Source organism: Kogia breviceps, chromosome 1 (genome assembly GCF_026419965.1).
Source record: "Kogia breviceps isolate mKogBre1 chromosome 1, mKogBre1 haplotype 1, whole genome shotgun sequence".
Classification (NCBI taxonomy): domain Eukaryota; kingdom Metazoa; phylum Chordata; class Mammalia; order Artiodactyla; family Physeteridae; genus Kogia; species Kogia breviceps.
The window spans coordinates 180346798-180362728 of NC_081310.1; the positions used below are offsets into that span (position 1 = coordinate 180346798).

The following is a 15931-nucleotide window of genomic DNA, read 5'->3' on the forward strand; positions in this document are numbered from 1 at the left end:
AATTCCACAAGCTAGGTAGAGCAGGAATCATTACACCCATGTTAAAGATGAGAAAGCTAAAGTTCAAAGAGCTTACTGATCAAAATTGCACAGTAAATAAGAGGGGATTTATTTAGTACTTATTTACAGTCTTACTCCTCCCTTTCAAACCTAATCAGTTTGTAAGCCCCAGAGAAAAAAGACTTGTTCTCACTGCTTTGTCCTCAGGGACTACAAAGGTGCTTAAAACACAACAGGTGGGGTTTGCCTGGTGGCTCAGTGTTTAAGAATCTGCCTACCAACGCAGGGGACACGGGTCCGAGGCCTGGTCCGGGAAGATCCCACATGCCACGGAGCAACTAAGCCCGTGCGCCACAACTACTGAACCTGCGCTCTAGGGCCCGTGAGCCACAGCTACTGAAGCCCGTGTGCTAGAGCCTGTGCTCTGCAACAAGAGAAGCCACTGCAATGAGTAGCTTGTGCACGGCAACGAAGAGTAGCCCCCGCTCAACACAACTAGAGAAAGCCCCAACGCAGCCATAAAGAAATAAATAAAATAACTTCCCTTCTAAAAAAAAAAAACACAACAGGCTTTCAATAAATATTTGTTGACTGAATTGATTTGAAAATACAGCAGACCAACAGCAAAATACACAAAGGAAAAAAGCTCCTTCCCATTATGATGGCATAATAAAAGAGAGATTTAAAACAGGCTTCTACTAGTTAGAAAGGTTATACTAATTGTATTGACTCAATTCCACTGGTATGTAATGCATTTTACCTAAGAAGAATTTAAGTAAGGGAGGTGAAGTAGGTTTTTATTTCTGATGTCACATTCATGGCATGTACTGACATAAACCCAAGGCTTAAACTGCAAGTTTGAAACTGATCAAAAGTTTTTATTAAAAGCAAAAACTAAAAAAAAAAAAAATTAAAAAAAAAAAAAAAAAAAAAGCAAAAACTAAGAAAGCATTTTCTTTTCTTTTTTTTTTTTTTTTTTTTTTTTTTTTTTGCGATACGCGGGCCTCTCACTGCTGTTGTCTCTCCCGTTGCGGAGCACAGGCTCCGGACGCGCAGGCTCAGCGGCCATGGCTCACGGGCCCAGCCGCTCCGCGGCATGTGGGATCTTCCCGGACCGGGGCACGAACCCGTGTCCCCTGCATCGGCAGGCGGATTCTCAACCACTGCGCCACCAGGGAAGCCCGAGAAAGCATTTTCTTGAGTTTTGACTCTGGCTAGAAAAATGTCTGAATATCAGTTCCTTCTGTTATTTTCATCGGCTGACGCTGCCGTATATACGTTCTCCAATATATTTTTAATATACCTTTAAGCAAAGTTTAGTTAAACCTTTTTAGTAAATAAAACTTTCAATAACCATTAGTCAAAACCACAGCCCAATAACTCACCACCCTTCCCCACCTCCAGGGCTCCATAAAATTGCCATTCTTCCTACGCACAAGGTAATCACAGCATACCATGAAACAAGGTGATGGAACCAATGTTCAGTATGGCAATTGTTTGTGGTCCTAGAAACTCCAGTTCCTTTTCAATCAGGTGCTCTGACTGAAAATATTTCCATTATTTTTCTCCAATATTTAAATTTCAGTGAATCACAAGCTGTTGGCAGTGTTATGATAAATAACTGCAATAGGCGTGAGGTAACGGATAGAGCCCTGGATTTGGAATACGGTTTACTCTACTATTTCCTATCCAGGTTAAACTGTGTGATCCCCGCAAGTCAGTTAACATTTCAGAGGCTGTCAATTTAACATTTTACATTTATCCCAGCTGGGCAGATCGAAGGCTTCGGAGCCAAGGCGAGGCGGACGGGGTTTCTATTGAAATCTCGAGGTTATTGTCCAGCTCTTAAACGTCAGTCCCGGTTGGCTTCAGGGCACTAATCTCCAGGCATTTTTCTGGAGGGGGGATGGGCCTATGGGAAAGAAATGAGCCCCCCTCCCCAGGAAACCGGGAAGGGATCGAATTTGCTTCGAAATCCGTATGGGTCTCGGCTGTGATCGAGGAAACAGAACCGGTGCGGATGGTCAGAATGGTAGTTCACACACCGCTAGAAAATGAGAGAACCACCACCTCACAGAAGTGCACAGTGAAAATTCAATTATATAACATATATGAACAGTTTTCAAAAATAGCACTGTGGGAATTCCCTGGCGGTCCAGTGGTTAGGACTCCACACTTCCACTGCAGGGGGCACGGGTTCAATTCCTGATCGGGGAGCTAAGATCCCTCAAGCCAGGCAGGGAGACCACAAAACAAACTAACAAAACAAAACAAAACAGATAGCACTGTTATCCCTACACAGTATTACTAACACAATCAGAGATTCTCACAGTAAATCACTTCCATTATGATATCAAACAAAGTAAAGTACAAAGGGGTTTATCTGTCTACTTGACTAGGGTGGGAATTTTACCTATATAACTTCAATAACCTTCCCTGATTCATGTAAAGGGGTCCTGTTTGTCCTCATTTCAGAGACTTGAAAGACTAACCTATTTTTCAAAAGGAGTATCTGCAATGACTTTTATTTTAAAAGCTTTACCTTAAGCTGAACCTAGTCTTCCAACGGGGCATACACAAAGTTACCACTAACAAAATGTGATCAAACCCACAAAACTCACCAGTTGCAGTAAGGATCTACTACCTCTCCTCCCTCAAACTGGCTTCAATTCTATTACTTCTGTAGCTTTCTAAAAGCCACTAGGTTTCTGGTTTCTTTATAAAGCAGATCCTTCTATTAATGGACATTTGCTTTCAACTCTGCGTTTTCAGCAGAAGTGAAAATGGATTTGAGGGGAATAGAGGGCGTGGAACTGGGCGACTGGATGAAGTACTGAGGTCTTTTTCTGCGTGCAATGGATGAAGAGGCTGCTCACTGCCCTCTAAATCACTTTCTCTCCTCCGAGATTCTAGCGGTGTGTGAACTACCATTCTGACCATCCGCACCGGTTCTGATTCCTCGATCACAGCCGAGACCCATACGGATTTCGAAGCAAATTCGATCCCTTCCCGGTTTCCTGGGGAGGGGGGCTCACTTCTTTCCCATAGGCCCATCCCCCCTCCAGAAAAATGCCTGGAGATTAGTGCCCTGAAGCCAACCGGGACTGACTTTTAAGAGCTGGACAATAACCTCGAGGTTTCAATAGAAACCCCGTCCGCCTCGCCTAGGCTCCGAAGCCTCCGATCTGCCCACCTGGGATGCAGAGGTATGAGGGAAGACAGGTTTGAAAAGTGGACTTTGACCCGATCTGGTTACCGTAACCGGATCCCCAGGGACCTGCTCCTGTCAGGGACTGGCCCGGCGGGCTCCCCCGAGGAGGCGACTCCACGCCCGGGCACAAAGGGGCGCAAAGCAGCCGAGACAAAAGGGCCCAGCCAAGTCGCGGTGGGCGGAGAGGGCGAGCCTGAGCGAGGCGCGCCGCAGGCGGAGAAGCCAAGGCGGACGGTTGTGGGAGGGCGGAGGAGGAGGCGGCGGCCACCGCCCGCCCCGCCCTGGCTCGAAGCGACCACGGCCCGGCCGTTACCCCGGCCCGCACCGCCACACTCTCGCGGAGCTGAAAGCGTGGCCCGAGCCTACCAGGCGCCCGCAGCCCGACTCCGCGCACTTTCCGCTCACTTTCCCTTGCTTGCCGAACTCACCCGGGGTGTCGCCGCCGCCTCCTCAGTGGTTTCCCCCGGAAATCCTACCTGGCCTGCCGGCCGCCAGGCTGCAGCTAGAGACTTCGGCCCCCGAGGAGGTGGGGGGTGGGGGGGGAAGGGAGCCGGCGGGACAGTGAGGGGTAGGAAGTGCCGTCGCGGAGGCTCATGGGACTTGTAGTTCCAGGAGGGGCCAGCTGTGCCGCGGGCCGGACAAAATGGCGGGAATCTCTCGCCCTTAGTTCTGGGCGGTCGGCCCCACACGGCTTCTCTGGGCATGCGCCGCCCCTTCTTGTAAAAGAGTTTGTGCACCTTTCCTGCTATGGAGGAGGGCAAAGGTCTTTGGACTTGGGAGGAGAGAGTTCAATGCTGGGCTCCACGGAGTGCCTAAGGAGGGAGCTGATGAATGTGTGCTGTTATAGAAATCTGTGTCCAGTCCCTGTCTGGCTAAAGTTCAGTTATAATCTCTGCAAAGGAAAAAAATAAAAACTCATCAAACTACACACTTTAAATATATGCTGTTTATTGTTTGCCATTTATACTTCAGTAAGCCTGAAAAATAATATAGTCAAAAAATTGTCCAGTGATTAAGACTGCGAACTCCCAATGCAAGGGGCCTGGGTTCCATCCCTGGTCGGGGAACTAGATCCTGCATGCCACAACTAAGAATTCGCCTGCTGCAGCTAAGAGATCCCGCATGCTGCAACAAAGATACAGTGTGCTGAAACTAAGACCTGGTGCAGCCTAAATAAATAAATAAATAAATATTTTTTTAATTTTAAAAATTGTTTTAAAAAAAGAAAGAAAATTCTTCAATGGCTTCCTAGTACCCTAGGAAAAAAGCAAAAATCACTGCATAGAAGCTCTAACTGTGAAGCTTCAATATCATCCATGAGGAAGGGGACTAATAGGGATGACAATTGTAAAATTCTAGGTAACTAATAATTGTGATAACAGTAGTAGTAGGAGTAAAGTAGTAATAATAAAGCTGCTGGGACTTCTCTGTGGTCCAGTGGTTAAGAATCCGCTTTCCAATTCAGGGGAAGCGGGTTCGAGCTCTGGTCTGGGAACTAAGATCTCACATACCACGGGGCAACTAAGCCCGTGCTGTGCAACTACTGAGCCCTTGCACTCTGAAGACTGCCTGCCACAACTAGAGAAGATTGCCCGCCACAACTAGTGAGAAGCCTGCATGCTACAATGAAAGATCCCACGTGCCGCAACTAAGACCCAGTGCAGCCAAAAAAGCCCCAAACAAACAAAAAACAAACAACTGCTACTTTTTCTTGAACATCTGCCATGAACCAGGTATTTTACATATGTCTTAATTAGGACTCACCCCAGAAAACAGAACCAAGACAACTACTAGTTGCAGGTAATTTACTTGGAATGTGATCCCAGGGATTTAATGTGAAAGTACAGGGTAAAATAGGGAAGGAAGAAAGGCCAACACAAAAGATGCATTACCAAGGTGTTCATTGCTGTGGGTACCCAGGGCTAGATCCTACCAAAGCCATCTGAGGATTTCCTACAATGCTTCTCAGCATGGTCCTCCTAAGGACTGCAGGAAGAAGCATTTATCCATTGACTCCCATCCCCCATTGTTTAGGATGGCCCAGGGGCATCAACTCCCCTCCCACTTCTGGGCAGGCTCCCACTGTACTGTTTTCTGCAGCTTCATCTAGAATCTAAGGTAAGGCTGAGATGACAGAAGGCAAAAGAGGTCCCACACCATCCCTTGCAAGACTCAGATTTGCCCATGCTCTACATTCGATCCAGTCTATCACCTAGTCTTCAGTAATGGCTGGCTACAATCTCAGTGGTGCTCATAATTCTTTGCAAAATGTACATTGTGCCATATGCCTTTTGTGCCCTATAACACACAATACTCAACCATATGGATGATTCTCACAAATAATATTAAGTGAAAGAAGCCAGACCAAGTAGTGTATACTGTATGATTTCACATAAATAAAACACAAAGCAGGCAAAAATAGTCTGTTGAAAGTTGGGATAGCAGTTCTTCCAAGTGGAAGAACAGTGTCTGGAAGAGGGTGAAAGGACATTTTCTAAATGCTGGTGATACTCTGGTTTTTTATCTGGGTGCTGGTTACATGAGTATATTCAGTTTGTAAAAATTAATCAGTGGGGTATGTATAATTTTCTGCATATGTATGATACCCCTGATACAATTTTTAGCTGGAAGGTGGCCTCTCTTGTCTTCTGAGAGACCAATTAACTGTAAAGACTATTTCTAACTATTAATATTTCTGGATCTGGGGCTTTGGGGCACTACTGCAACATAATGTTAATTTAACAGCACAGGCTTTGGCAATAGAGAGTTGTTCTGTCCCTTTCTGTGTGCAATTGGCTAAGTTATTTAAACTTGTTAAGATTCAGTCTCCACACTCCTCTTTCTCTTCAGATCGAATACATTTTTCACCTTTTACTAAAAAAAAAAAAAAATTCAGTTTTCTCGTTGTACCATAGGAAACATAACAGTACCTAATATATAAGTTGGTGTGAGAATTAAAGTAACCCATAAAGTACCCAGCACTGTACCTGGTTTAATGCTAAAAATATATTAATAATAACTGTTATGGTAGGCAATATTAGTTTTCATCTTTCTATTTTTTTTAAGCTTCCGAGTTTTCAACAATGAACATTGACACAGGCTGCAGGTGCAGGAGTGTTCATTGTAGCACTGTTTGAAATGGAAAAAAAAATGGAGACAATCTAAATATCCATCTACTGGATAATGGGCAAATTAATTGTGATATATTCATAATATAGAATAATTCAAAACAGTTAAAATGAATAAACTCAAGCTACTGGTTATCAACATGGATAAAACAAAATGTTGAGGGGGGAAAAAAGCCGTAGAAGGATAGATACAGCTTGATACCATGTATATAAAATTTTACAACATGCCAAACAACACTATGTACTGTTTAAAGATTCATATATACATTGTAAAAATATAAAATCATGTGTGGAAATAAAATATTCAGGTAGGTGATTACTTCTTGAGGAGGAAGGAAAAGATTGGGTGAAAGGGAGGATACATTGGGGCTTAACACGTCTCTTTTTTTTCTTAAAAAAAACTAAGGAAATAAGGCAGAAGTTTAAGATTTGACAATGTTGGTGAAAGATACTTGGATGTTACGTAAACCTCTTTTTTTTTTTTTTTTTTTTGTGGTACGCGGGCCTCTCACTGTTGTGGCCTCTCCCGTTGCGGAGCACAGGCTCCGGACGCGCAGGCTCAGCAGCCATGGCTCACGGGCCCAGCCGCTCCGCGGCATGTGGAATCCTTCTGGACCGGGTCACGAACCCTCGTCCCCTGCATCGGCAGGCGGGCTCTCAACCACTGCGCCACCAGGGAAGTCCCAACATAAACCTCTTTTTATCTGCTTCTTGAAATAGTTCTCTATTTTTTAAAAAAAGCAAGTATGGAGCAGAGCAGTGTGCAAAATACTCTTTTTTTTTTGTAAGGAAAAGCAATTTATTTATATCAACAACTGCTATTATGCCAATCTGAAATCAATGGCTTTGGTGGGGAAGTGAAGTATTGGGTTTTGTTTGTGGAGTTTTTTGGTGGCGCTGTGCGGCTTATGGGATCTTAGTACCCCAACCGGGGATTGAACCCTGTAATTTTCATTCTTTTTGGTGTTCAGCTCTATGAGACATATGCATATACCTGTGTAACTGCCACCATAATCATTTAGGTAAGAACTGTTCCATCACCCCGGAATATTCCGTTGTGCTATCTTTTGTAGTCAGCCCCTCCTCCTCACCCAACCCATGGCATCTACTGATCTGTTTTCTGTTCCTATAATTTGGGTTTTTCCAGAAAGTCGTATAAATGGAATAAAAAACAAATAGCTTTCTGAGTCTGGCTACTTTCACTTAGAATAATGCATGTGTGATTCATCCATGTTGCCTCATGTCTCAGTATTTTGTTCCTTTCTACTGCTGAATAGTATTCCATTGCAGTGATATACCATAGTTGGTTTGTTTTTCCATTTACCAGTTTTAGGGCATTGGGATGGTTTTCAGTTTTTGTTGACTGTGAATAAAGCTCCTGTAAACATTTGTATACAGATTTTTGTGTAAACATAGGTTTCTATTTCTTTCAGGTAAAGGACTAGGCATGGGATTGCTGAGTTGTATGGTAAATGTATGTCGAACATTATTTAAAAAGCAAAAAAACAACCAAACTCTTTAACAAAATGTTCACACCATTTTTCATTTCCACCAGCAAGAATTGAGAGCGTCAATTGCTCTGCATGCTTATCAACATTTGGAATTGTCAGTTTTTTTGAAAATTATTAGGATTTGTTTTTAGCCATTCCAACATGTGTGCAGTGGTATCTCAGCAAAATCTGCATTTCCCTAATGCATGACAATATTCAGCCTCTTTTTTTTTGGCCTTGCAGCATGCCAGGCAGAATCACCAGGGAAATCCTTATCTCTACATCTTCTTTAGTGAAGTATTTTTATTAGTCTTATGCCCTTTTTATTAAAATTTATTTATTTGGCTGCATTGGCTCTTAGTTGCGGCAAGCAGGATCTTTGTTGCAACGCGCAGACTTCTCTCTGGTTGCGGCGCGACGGCTCTAGACCACCAGGGAAGTCCCATGCCCATTCTTTTACTGGGTTATTTTCTTATTATTGAGTTGTGCGAGTTCTTCATATATTCTAGGTACAAGACCTTTATCAGATATGCAATTTGCAAATGTTTTCTCCCAGTCTGTGGTTTGTCTTTTCATTCTCTTAACAATATCTTTCACAGAGCAGAATTTTAAAATTTTGATAAAGTCCAGTTTGTCCTTTTTTCCCCCCCTTGTGAATCATGTCATATCTGAGAAATCTTTGCCTAACCTGAGATCACAAAATGTTCCCCCTAAGTTTTCTTCTGGAACTTTATAGTTTTAGGTTATCATTTATTTTTTTCAAAGGATAGATGCATATTCTCTTATATCCATATTCTATACCTGAAAGAATACACAAGCTTTTCTCTGGGGTGGGAAAATTATGTGATTTGAACGTGATAGAGAAACTGACTCTAAACTGTATACTCTTTTGTGCTGTTGAATATTTCCTTAAATGTACACATTACTGTACCTTAAAAACAAAAACAAAATAGGGAATTTTTTTAAAAAGCTAAGATCTCAGGACTTCCCTGGTGATGCAGTGGCTAAGACTGCACTCCCAATGCATGGGGCCTGGGTTCAATCCCTGGTTAGGGAACTAGATCCCACATGCCCAACGAAAGATCCTGAGTGCTTCAACTTAGACCTGATGCAGCCAAATAAATAGATAAATAAATATTAAGAAAAAAAAAAGCTAAGATCTCTATATGTGTTGGGGACTACTGAAACCCAGTTCCACCTAACACAGTTTAAAATCACCACGATGGTTGCTGGACTGAATGACTTCACCATAGTTTCAAATCCTGAGATCTTTTCTTTCACAAACTGTGAAGGGCTCCCAAATCCTGGCAGTCCTTACTGGGCTGAGAACCAAGTCCAATTAACTGGCAAAGAATTAACTGGGCCAATCACTCAGTAAAATGCAAATAAGTGACTCTGACTATGTAAAGCTTCCTTACCCTTGCTTTGAACATTGCACAATTGAGGCTGTGGATGTTGCTGCCACCTGCAGGCCACATATGTCAACAGCAGGTTCATGGAAATAACCCACGGGGATCCCTCTCTCAAATGAGTCCTCTGTGGGACTCTGGATTGGAGAAACAGGGACTTATACATTTTTCTCTTTGCCCATCAGACCTCTACTCTGCCACAAACACAAACTGGTGATAGGAGTTCCGAAGGGTGGGGACTGTGGTCTCAGATTGTCTGGGTTTGAATCCCGACTCTTGGGTAAATCAGATACCAGTCTATACCTCAGGTTCCTCATCTATGAAGTGGAGATAATAGTAGCTCCTTTGAATAGATGTGAAGATTGAATCAGATCATTTAAAGTGTGTAGCTGGGGCTTCCCTGGTGGCGCAGTGGCTAAGAATCCGCCTGCCGATTCAGGGGACACGGGTTCGAGCCCTGGTCCGGGAAGATCCCACATGCCGTGGAGCAACTAAGCCTGTGCTCCACAACTACTGAGCCTGTGCTCTAAAGCCCGTGTGCCACAACTACTGAAGCCCGCGTGCCTAAAGCTCATGCTCCACAACAAGAGAAGCCACCACAATGAGAAGCCTGTGCACCGCAAAGAAGAGTAGTCCCCGCTACTATAAAATAAATTTATAAAGTGTGTAGCACACTGCCTGGCACTTAGTGAGCACACAACCAATATTAGCAGTTGTTTGTTAGACAAACCTGCAGAAGCCTCTCCCATTCTAAACTGACAAATTTTTTTTTAATAATTACTTTTTAAAAATTTATTTATTTATTTGTGGCTGCATTGGGTCTTCATTGCTGCACACGGGCTTTCTCTAGTTGCAGCAAGCGGGGGCTACTCTTCGTTGCGGTGCACGGGCTTCTCATTGCGGTGGCTTCTCTTGTTGTGGAACACGGGTTTTAGGCACGCATGCTTCAGTAGTTGTGGCAGGCGGGCTCAGTAGCTGTGGCTCACGGGCTCTAGAGTGCAGGCTCAGTAGTTGTGGCACACGGGCTTAGTTGCTCCATGGCATGTGCGATCTTCCGGACCAGGGCTCGAACCCGTGTCCCCTGCAATGGCAGGCGGATTCTTAACCACTGCGCCACCAGGGAAGTCCCTGACAGATTGTTTCTTGACACACGGTAGTGCAAGAAACGACTGTGTGTCAAGAGACCTTTAATACCTGGCTCCACCACTTACAACCTGTGACCTTGGGCAAGTGTCTTAACCTCTCTGAACGCTATTGGACTCACAGGTAGTTTTGGATATTACATGACCTCATCTATGTAAAGCACCAACCACAGTGCCTGGCATGGAGTGGACAGTTAATAAATAGAGTGATGATTAACACAGGAATAGTTACCAAGTATAGCCAAAGGTTGAACAGCTCAGGTTGCAAACAGGCAGGCCACAGGCGGTCACTAACCTACAGATATTTTGGTTGGCCCTCAGTGTGTTACAGTTTTTAAATTACTTGCCAGCATTAAAAACAGAAATTTCACATGCAAATCAATTCTTAACTTCTGTTTTATAATGTGAAGCTCTATGTATCACACCAGATCTACAAGGAAGATGGCATATAACAGAGAAATCTAATTCCTTTCAAGGGAGCCACGTAATGCTCCCTGAAGAAGTGATATTGAAGCTGAAACATGAAGGTTGAGTAGGGGTTAGCCTAATAGAGTGGGGACGATGCTCCCAGTAGAGGAACTGGCAGGCCTAAAAGCCTTGATTCAGGGAGATTAGTGCCTCCAGGGCACTTCAGGAAAGTCTGGTGGCTGGAGGACAGTGAAGGGGAAGGTGGGAAGAAGATGAAGCTCCAGTTAGCACCTTAAGGATTTTGGACTTTATCGTGAGGATGAATGGAGTTCAAGGCTGGAAGCTGGGAGGTAGCCAACAGGTAGCTGGTAGCCAACAAACTAAGGGGCTAGACAGGGTCAGATGGATTAGGGTCACGGGTCAACAGTGAGCAGCTGAGAAAGCAGAGGAGTACTAGGGCATTATAGGATCCCTATCTAGAAACTCTGGGCATACATAGGATAGCCTGTCAGGTGTGGTCTGGCAAAGGGCAGACTTTACAAAGACCAAGCTAAGCAGGACGCCAGGGTGAATTTCTTATGTTTATTTTAATAGTGGAAAAATGAGAAGAATTAAGATTTGGCCAAGGACATATGGCAAACGAGATACAGAACTAGATTCACAACACCTATCTCTAATTTGCTGCTTTTCTCACTATATTAGTTTTCTCAAGGTGAATAAACTCAGCACCAATACTGTGTTGTTGATCATTATATAGGTCATTTATTGAGAGCTTGCTAAATGTTAGGCTCTGTGTTTATGTGCATTATTATCTCATTATTTCATTCAGTTAACAAATACAGTCCACCCAAAATATTATGTATCAAGGGACTGTTAGGCACTGGAGACACAGGAATGAATGAGACAGACACCATCCCTATCCTGTGGAAGCTCACAATCCGGAAAGGAATTGAGTAGCTGAAGAAGTAATTACAAAGGGTAATCGGCAGACACTGTAGTGAGAGTACAACAGTGAACCCAACCTATCATGGGTGGCAGGGAAGGCTTTCTGGAAAAAGTGACAGTCAAGCCGAAAAGGCAGGAGTGAAACTCAGGGGAACACTGTTCCAGGAAAAGAGAACAGCACGCGGAAGGCACTCGTCTCACCATAACCCGATGAAACAGGTGTTATGATTATCCCCTTTTCACAGATGAGAAAACTGAGGTTCTAAGAAGAGATGAAGTAACTGACCCACTAGACGGTGCTGGAGCCAGGATGTAAGCCTGGGTCTACCTAGACCAAAGCTCATTCTCTTAGCTGCTAAACTAGATATTTCTACTAGTTTTTTTTATTATTATTATTCTGTATGCAGGCCTCTCACTGTTGTGGCCTCTCCCTTTGCGGAGCGCAGGCTCCAGATGTGCAGGCTCAGCGGCCATGGCTCACGGGCCCAGCCGCTCCGCGGCATGTGGGATCTTCCCAGACCGGGGCACGAACCCGTGTCCCCTGCATCGGCAGGCGGATTCTCAACCACTGCGCCACCAGGGAAGCCCTCTACTAGTTTTTATGTTCCTTCAAAGGGTCATGTGAGTGGAATGGAATATTAACTGAGATGCCTGCAATGCAGGAAGTTGAAATAATGGCTTACAAACTATGCAAGCATGTCTGTGTCAGGTTTAGCTGTCTGTTTTGGAATGACAGCTATTTAGTGACACAGCTCCTGTCCTAATGTCTGAAAAGATGTTCAGTTCAATTGAATATGGCTCAACAGCGATGTACTGAGTGCCTACTGTGTGCTAGGAATGGTGCCAGGCATTGTCAGAGTTACAGAGATGATGAGAAAAGTTTCCAGGTACTAGGCTAAAGATCATGTTAATCACTAACAAATTTATAGTTTTTTTGTTTTGTTTTGTTTTTGTGGCCGCATGGCATGTGGGATCTTAGTTCCCTGACCAGGGTTCGAACCCATGCCCCCTGTAGTGGAAGCACAGAGTCTTAACCACTGGACTGCCAGGGAAGTCCCAGTCACTAACAAATTTTAAAAGGTAAATAACAGGGCTTCCCTGGTGGCACAGTGGTTAAGAATCCGCCTGCCAATGCAGGGGGCAAGGGTTCAAGCCCTGGTCCGGGAAGATCCCACAACTACTGAGCCTGCGCTCTAAAGCCTGTGAGCCACAACTACTGAGCCCGCGTGCCACAACTACTGAAGCCCACGCACCTAGAGCCTGAGCTCCTAAACAAGAGAAGCCACCGCAATGAGAAGCCCATGCACCACAACGAAGAGCAGCCCCCGCTCGCCACAACTAGAGAAAGACTGCACGCAGCAACCAAGACCCAACACAGCCAAAAAAACCAAAAAAAGTTAAATAACAAAGCCATAATCCTGGCAGTTAGAAACCATAGGTAACTTATCATAATAGCTGCCAAGTTTTGAGCATTAACTACATGTCAAGCACTACATGAGGCACCTTAATGAAATTTAAAATGATCATAACTAAAAACTAAAAGCCCACACTGTGAGACTGTGTAGAGGAGTTTACATGTATTACCTCTTTTAACCCATGTTCATTCTATAAATCTAATATCATAGTATTGATATTAATATTGACCATTTACAGCTGAGGAAACTGAGCTTTAGAAATTTTTGCCTGAGATCCCAGCGCTAGTAAATGGAAGAGCTATAATTCAAACCCAGGTCTGCCTGACTCCAAAACTTGGGCTCTAGACCACTGCACCACACCACTTCTGCAAGGAGAGTCAGCTTGTAAAAATCCAGGGGAATGTGGTATGATCTGCATAGCTAGGTACATATCCAGACAGGAGAAATAAATATAGGTGCTTTAAAAACCCTCTAGGGGAGTAAAGAAACAGGGGGAAAAAATAAAACAATGTATCTAGTCATTAAACACTTGTTAACCTCTAAATAGAGAGTCCACCTCAAATATTTATACTGCTCTTTTCTATCACTTCATTGTGCTTAAATTTGCCTCTAGAATTATCTTTAAATTTAATTAGTAGCTAAAGCTGAGAATTTTTGGTATCAAGATATACCTCTTTTAATTCTTTTTTAAAAAAATTAATTTATTAATTAATTTATTTTTGGCTGCGTTGGGTCTTTGTTGCTGTGCACGGGCTTTCTCTAGTTGTGGTGAGCTAGGGCTACTCTTCGTTGGGGTGTGCGGGCTTCTCATTGTGGTGGCTTCTCTTGTTGCAGAGCATGGGCTCTAGGCACGCGGGCTTCAGTAGTTGTGGCATGCGGGCTCAGTAGTTGTGGCTCACAGGCTCTAGACCGCAGGCTCAGTAGTTGTGGTGCATGGGCTTAGTTGCTCCACGGCATGTGGGATCTTTCTGGACCAGGGTTCAAACCCGTGTCTGCTGCATTGGCAGGTGGATTCTCAAACACTGCACCACCAGGGAAGTCCCTCCTTTAATTCTTGTTTTACATCTGTGTGCGAAAGAAAAGAAACAATTTCATAAAAGTCAGTGTCAAGCAAATAAGTGACCCCCATTAAGGATCGGGGTACAAGCTGTGCTGTGCTTTGTAAACTGGGAGAAAAAAAATCCCTTGCAGCAGGCAGCCATCAGCTGTGGGACATATGAACATCCTGTCTCCGTGATTATTTGTGGCTGTGGGCAGGGAGGTATGAAGCCTCATTCCAGATGTTCAGATACAGCCAGAAGTGAAATCTATGTAGCTAAGGAGGTGCCTAGAATTGGCACATGGACTGGGAAGATCATTGTTGTGTTCAAACATATGGCTGTTTGCATTTCCATCTGCTTATTTACCCTTTGTCCCAACATAAAAGGCAAAAAATGAAACTAATATTTACCTAGTGCCACTTTTGTTTGTTTGGTTCTTTTGGCTGTGCCCCGCGGCATGTGGGATCTTAGTTCCCTGACCAAGGATAGAACTCAAGCCCTCTGCATTGGAAGCATGGAGTCGTAACCACTGGATCGCCAGGGAAGTCTCTACCTAGTGCCACTTTGAATATGCTATGTTACTGTCTCTTAACAATTCACTTAATACTGTAGAAATGAGTTCAAAGAGGTAGAACACATAGCAGCTTCTGTCACAGCAACTATAACAAATTATTTATTACAATTATCATATTACTAAAACAATAATGATAGCTTCGATTTATTGAGTGCACACTCTGTGCCAGGAACTGTACAGGGTACTTATACATTATTTCATGTGATCTTCACAAAAACCCTATGGTATAAGGACTATCACCGATTTTACAGAAAAAGAAACAGACATTCAGGAGGTTAAGCAACTTCCCAAGGTCACACAGAGAGCAAGTGGCATCTGTTTCTTTGTCCATCTCCCCACCGATTACTGTAAATTTCTTAAGGGCAAGGACAGTGTCTTACTCATCTCTGTATTCCTAGTCTCTAACACTGTGTCTGGCACAGAGCAGGCAGAATTCAGTACATATTTTTGAATAAATGAAAGAACAAACAATATTTCCCCAGATGAGTGGTAGAGCTACCACTGGTATTTAGGTCTTTTGTCTTTACGTCTCATGTGCTTTCTACAATTACAGATGCCTACCTAAATCAGGATCCTGATTAATCACTCAAATGCCTCTTTTACTCTGGAAATTCCTATTAGACACTTTCCATATGAGTGTGATAGAGTGATTGCACTTCTAGGTCCTTATCATACAGAAATACTAACACATGTCTATAAGGATATATTACTAGAGTGCTTACTATTGGTGTTTCAGGAAAAAATTGAAAAAAAAATGTCCATCCATGGAAGAGTGATTAAATGGAACATTGATTCTATGGAATATCATATAACTTCAAAGAGAGTAAGGTAGATCTCTTTCGACTAATGCAGAAGAATGGACACAAGATTGTATTAAGTAGGACAAGCAGGTTTTGGAATATTAAGTATGGTTTAGTGTGCATAATAATAATCCTGTCTTCCACATTTATTGCACACCTTGTTTCAGGCTCTCTGTGAAGTGTGTTACATGTATTACCATATTTCACTGAACCTAAGATAATTGTTTACTGAATGTTTACAAGATACTTGGACCTGTGTTAACATTCTGACTCCAGAGATGTAAAAATCTGGAAAGAATCTGTTTCTTAAAAACAATTAAGTATGGTATTTTGCTTAATCTTCACAATAGTATAAAGTAGATACCATCA

At 43.3% G+C, this 15931-nt stretch overlaps 1 protein-coding gene across 10 annotated transcripts in view; it reads right to left on the reverse strand.

Moving 5' to 3' along the window:
* PHACTR4 (phosphatase and actin regulator 4) overlaps nt 1-3800 on the reverse strand; it is a 120826-nt gene extending 117026 nt beyond the window's left edge. For 2 of the 10 annotated variants that reach the window (XM_067013662.1, XM_059036054.2), the window contains exon 1: nt 3640-3723. The gene's annotated coding sequence lies outside the window, so the exon portion shown is untranslated. Of the gene's footprint in view, nt 1-3639 lie in introns of all 10 variants that reach the window. The other 8 variants (XR_010836623.1, XR_010836622.1, XM_059036099.2 and 5 more) reach the window with 8 other exon arrangements.
* Nucleotides 3801-15931: the final 12131 nt, after the last annotated feature.